We start from the raw sequence: 6,425 nt of genomic DNA, 5'->3' as shown, positions 1-6,425 counted from the left end.
CCTAAATAAAAAAAGATGCCCATAGGCCTTTAGTGCAGTGTGTTGTGTACCACAGTTCTGAGGTCCAACCCAGATGCAGTTGTTGCTGATACTCTTGGCTCTGCCAGCCATGCTGAGGGGTCTGATGGCCAGCAAACCCAGTCTGACATGCCACGTGAGGTGTGGTGTCCAGGCACAGGGAGCATACTGTGTTCCAAACCATCCCTGTTAGTGGTGACAGTTTAATGCAAGACAAGCTGGTGTAACCATGTTTCCACCTCCCCCCCCGGCTCCGACACAAGCAAACAGCAGCCTGAGCATAAGCTGCCAGAAGACCAATTCTACTGAAAAAATGCCGATTGGGATCCCATGACAGAAAAAGTAGCCACCCTCAAAAAACAGACCTCTCAAGTTGCTCTGTTTCCAATCAACCTTGTAAATTACATCTGTTAGTTCCCTTCTCCCTTATTCCTTCCTCTTCCCTGGTCCAAATCCAGACCCTATTATGGGAACAAGAACAGAAGTAGGACCCTCTTAACTCCTACTGTCTTGACCAGATAACCTATCCCTCATTTTGTCTTGCCAACTCAGTGATTCACATTGTATTTAGGCCAGTGGCCTTCCTTCCATTCATGCATTGTGTATTTTCTACACACAAAAACCCATATTCTTCTATTTTTGACTATAACTGGATTAGTTTTTAATCGCTTTCCAACCCTTCCTTCAAAGAAACAGCTGAACCTGAAGGAGTGACAATTGGATGGGTGGTTTTGCGTGGAGAGATCATCAACTGAAGGGGAAGATTATAGGCAACTCCCGTCCCTTCACCTCCTTTCCCCAGTTCTGCAGACTAAGTGGATGATATAAACTAAAATACTTTCTCTTGCCTACCCTATGCATAGCCCCTGATTGTGTTTTCAAATACATAAATACATTACAGAAAGAGTACAATGATTTTTAAATGTGCAGACATCAGGAAGTTAAGCTTTTTTTATTGTAACCGTCCTAAATCTGATTCAGAGAGCAGTCAGTATGGCTTATGTTACAGTCATTAATTTAACAAAGTTGGAAAATAGAAAATCTGGTCCATGGAAAACCTTTCTATTTTAAAGCATCCTGCTATCCTCATGGGGTAAAAAATTAAAACTCATCATTAATCACTAAAAATTAAAACTTGTCATTACTATGGAAGAAAAATTCTGAAGGGTTTCATAGGAAATAAAAACAACCTTTATTTTTTTTAAATTTGATAAAACCAAGTAATTTGGTCAGCCAGTGCCAAAACAGCCTGGTCAGCACTCTAGGGACTACTTATAATATTTACCCTGTTAAAATTTGCATGACATGAAATAACGCTTTAAATAGTAAACTAGTCAAAACACAGAAAATAAAACTAATAAGTAATTTGTTGAGTAATTTAGAATTTTAATTTCAAACATTTTCGTGAGAATCACCTTTGAGCAGAAAGTGTGAGAAGTTTTCACCTGCACTAATTGACCAGTAAAAAGCTTTAATAAAACCTAATACATTAATGTTAGAGATCATATATAATCCAGGAAAAGCAGTTATTAGTGTTCCCCAGAAAGCTTGCATTAACATGTAAAGGACCCAGATTTTTCAATTCCCGACTTCTGAATTCAGATATGTTAATTAAGTCCTTTCTGGACATCATCTAAAGAGAAGTATTTCCAAGAAATTCTAATTCAAATCACAATTCATGCTCAGCATCATTAGGCTTGCAAATCCTGTTGTTTTGCAATGATTTTTTTTTTTTGTCCTTCTGATTGGAGGAGAATAACAGAGTACAGAAATCAGGCAGTTTCTCTGTAGCAGAACTTCCTGTCTTCTACTGCCACACCCATCGATCCTAACAGCCTAGCATATGTACAGAAAGAGCATGAAGGGGAGACAAGCAAGCGTAAGGCTTTGTACCCATCCGTATCCGTGTGATTTCATGCAGTTTTGGTAAAATGGAAATGGCATCCCCAATATTTAAGGGAAACCGGAAAAAGTTCAGAGCTATTAGCTTCAACAAACATGGCTTTTAAATAACTTTTGTTTCAGTTCTAAAATAAAATTAGTCCTTAGCTTTAAATATGCAAACATTAAAAGGTATTTGGCATTGACTAACTTAAACTCACCAACTTTTACATCCTGACATAATTTATCCACCAGTGCTCTGCCTCCCATATCCCACAGCAGAACACTGATCAGCATCAGGGCCGGACATTTTTTTATTGAAAATGTTCTCTGTGAAAGGTTGGTGTCACGGTCTACTGTTGGGTTGAACAGTTTGGCAGAGGTTAAACCCCCTTGCTTTCCAACCGACCTCAGATAATTCTGGGAGGTTGGGGGCGGCTGGGCTTCACTTCTGATTAACTCCAATGTGTTACCGTGACTAGGTTCCTTTTTACATTCTCGGAAACAGAATTAAGACTCAAAACGGAGTCAAGTGCCATGTCACTTTTTTTGGCCAAAAATAGATACGGGAGAGAAACACAAAGAAAGAGAGGGAAAAAAAGGTGAAAAAGGGAACAAGAGGCGGGGAGAGAGTGGGACTGTTGTGATAGCTACCACCACGTATCTGCGGCAGTCCGTCCAGTCCAGGCGGGGGTCCAGGCATCCGATGCATCTTTGAAGCCGGTGGAGAGGGAGATGTTCCAGAAATCACCCCCCGTCATCTCTGCTGGTTTCTCCTTTTATATGGTTGCTCTTTTGCATAGTCAGTAACTGTTCTGCATACCCCTGCCTCCCACTCTGCGGTGGGACGCATGCCCAGTACTGTCGCTAGAAGGTGCTTGAAAGTTCTGGAGGGTCCGAGCCCCCCCCATATGTTGCCAGTCGGCCTTGGGCCTTGGGCCCAGGCGTATGCGCGGAGGACAAGTACTCTGAGATAATGGGGCGCACATTCCTGCTGGGTCAACCTTGGTGATTAAACTGTTCCGTTCAGCTGCCGTAGTGATCAGGCTTTAGCAGTGAAACTTGCCTGCCAACAACGTTGAGACAAGTTTCTAGTCCCTGACACCACCCCGAGACTCAACATTGGTGGCGAATACAGAGACAGTGATGAGAGAAAGAATAGAAAGAAAGGCAGAAAGATTAGCTCAATAACAAAGATTTTAGCTATGAAGGCCAAAACATTACGATAGTATCAACTCTAAATAAGGCCAATGCCTAACATTAACAACAGTTCAGTTTTCAATAATAAAAAAATAGACTGGGGAGACAAAACAGTTCATGCAATTTGGACCGTGGATGACACAGGCTGATGTACAGCTCTAATTTGTTTAACTCCATCAGGTGACACAGTGGGTACAAACTGCGTATTTGCGACAACATGTTGGATTAACTGAATGAAACATGGGATGACACATGGCAAAACCAGTAACATTGCTAGACCACACACTAGGTAAAATAAGATTCGTTTAACCCAAGGACCTCCTGGAAGCCAGGAGAGCGTATCAGCATTCCAGCCTTCCCAGGTTTGGATGGGAACATGAGCTAATCGCTGTATTCCAGCAGTAATTTGTTTTACAACCTTGTCATTGTCATCAATATTTAAACAGGAATTAGAATCATTCCATTTCCCACAGACTCGCCTTCTTCGGCTAGTAGGTAGTCGAGAACCATGCAATGCTGGTAAATTGCAGTTCGCATTTGGGTTGCCTGATCTGCCAATAGGTCAAGGGCCTCAGCTGTTTGATTGGTGATAATTTCTGATACAGCTTGGAGCCGGACAATGCAATTCAGGTTGTAAATGGGTTCTCGAGCACCACTAACCCATTCATTGGGGTTCCACGTTGCAGGTCCGTAATGTGGTAAGATACATTGGGGGGTCCACACGTCTTCACCCCAGGACTGGCCACTCGATCAGTGAGGGAGGTATCAATAATTCTGGATTGTTTTTCCCACTTCAAATCATCATATATTTGAACACCTAAATGGTCTCCACCTGTTTCTGAGAGTAAGAAAAACAAGGGATGGATCACCCCAATGTAACATATTCCTGACCAGTTTGCTGGTAGCACTTTATACGCATGGTTTCCAAATATCCAATAGTGTCCCTTAAGGGCCACTGATCCATTAGCAAAGGGTCCTCTCCAATTTTCCACATGGGGTCAAGGGTCAAAATAAGGGGTAGGTTCTAAACCAAATGGGTCACTTCCACCACAACAATATAGTGATTCCATTATGGTGTTTTCACAGCAGGGTGAGTCTGAGCAAGGTTTTTCCCATGTTGTCCTCCAACGGGGCCAACATATTCTATTACAATATTTACAGTTGTAAGCTCCTGTTTCCTGGTCCCAAATACAATCATGGCCTACAGCATCACCTCGACTTGCATTATGTGTAAGAGACCAAAATATGGGAAATTCGTTCGTGTATCCCTCGTCATTCACCCAGGCATAGGTGTATATGAAGTCATCCTTTTTATGTAGCTCTTCCCCCACCTGAACAGCTATGCTTACATTCTGATACGTCCACTCGCACGTGCTGTTGCCTACAAAGGGGCCATCCTTTTGTGTTCTAGCCAAGCAATATTTACCTTTCTCGGGAAATTTTATGTGCCATGGTGAATCATGTGAGCTTCCCCATGTTTTGTTCCCTTTGACTTCATTGTATCTACACACCAACCATTTTGGTAGCAAATGTATAGCTACCCAGGGCCAACTTGATAGACCAAATGGCCCTCCACATATCCAGCATTTTGTGAGATTGTAAACACCTGCTATTTGTTCAGCCAATTGCATAAAAGAATTCTTCATATCATTCCCTTCATCCCCGAAGTCTCTGAGGGGGTAACTGATTGATCCAGGGGTCGCGGTCCATACAATACACCAGAACAATAAAATTGACATTTCGCTCTGCAAATCCAGCCTAAGCCTACAAACGTTACCAAAAAGATCACAAAAACATGGATGGTTACATAAATCAAATGTTGATCTTGCCACCTTCGGTCTCGTTCCCACTGAGGTCTCCTGTGAAATGAAACAAAGTATCGACTCTCCCTGCTTGGGCTTGGGCTGCACGGTTAAAATCAGGGAACAATCCAGCGAGGGTTAATTTTGTACTCCTTTCCCCAGGCATCTTTAGCCTTCCAGGCATTGCCTATCAAGGGGTTCCACGAGTACAAGGGGGATGGCCACAATGGTTGGCATCTCCACCCACACTGGCTGTCCAGGGAAAAAGGCTGGTTCTCTGGGAACGTTAGGAGCTTGAGTTTTGGGGATTAAAACTGGGGGTTTAGGACAGAAGGCATTTAGTCGGGGGCATCCATTTATCCCCCAGCGGTTGCTGACTCGGGTAACTGCATCCCAGAGACACTCCGCCCAGTGTGGCTTATGAGGTTTCGGAAATTGTTTTAAGAGCCCATTAGTCCGCTCCACTATCCCATTGGCTTGGGGGTAATACGAGGTGTGGAATACCCATTTGACTCCCTCTTCCTGTGCCCACTCCTGTACTCTAGTGACAGTAAAATGACTGCCATTGTCTGACTGAATAGAACTAGGCTTTGGGAGGGAGCTAAACCAAATTTTCAGGCCCACACTGTATTTACCCCAGTTGCTCGTGGAAATGCTTTGGCTTGGACTAGGCCAGAAATGACTTCCACACCTACTAGTACATATTGTTTCCCTTCCAACTTTTGGAAAGGCCCAATATAATCAATTTGCCAGACTTTCCAGAGTCTTCATCTCTCAAATGGAGTGGGAATTCTTCCATGGGGTGTCGCTCTAGCCGGCATCGGCATTGTTCACAAGCTGAAATACAGGACCTACAAGCTTCCCAAGTGACAGGCCAGGCTCTGGCTTGTGCCTCCTTGTATCAATCATTAGATCCTGCACAGCCACATTTAATATGCAACCATTCTAAGAACCTATCCCAATTTTCTCCTGTTTGATTCTCCTTTTGCAGAGGGGCAATTCTGGCCAACTCGTCTGCCCTATTATTCCAATCACTTGTTGGAGTACTCCCTTCCTGATGGCAGGGCACGCATGCTATTGCAAAATCTCCATGCTTGGCAATACCTAAGATCTCTTGCCACCTCTCCTGTTGCCACACTGGCACCTGATTCACCTCCCGGTTTTTCTGTTCCCAAAAAGGGAGCCATTCTGTGCACCCTTTGAATATTGCAAATGACTCAGTGTAGATACACACTGGAGTTCCTGCTCTTCTCTTGCTGTTGAACACATTCTGTACTGCCACTAGCTCTCCCACTTGGGCACTGCCCTGTCATTTGGTTATTATTGCCTTCTTGGAATCCACATTAATAGCCACAGCTTGATACTTCCACTGTTTACTCTCCGCTTAGCAAAGGCATCTGTGAACCACACATTTTGCAGCTTGTCTGAAAATGGTGGGGCAAATGGAAGGAGGCGGGGTATCCTCCTCCAGAAGGTTTGTCACTTCTTCCTGTATAACACCTTTGGGGCACCTTCGGTGGTGGA

The sequence above is a fragment of the Phalacrocorax aristotelis genome, chromosome Z (genome assembly GCF_949628215.1).
Source record: "Phalacrocorax aristotelis chromosome Z, bGulAri2.1, whole genome shotgun sequence".
NCBI lineage: Eukaryota > Metazoa > Chordata > Aves > Suliformes > Phalacrocoracidae > Phalacrocorax > Phalacrocorax aristotelis.
The sequence above is the reverse complement of the archived record's forward strand: the minus strand, read 5'-3'. Positions refer to the sequence as shown.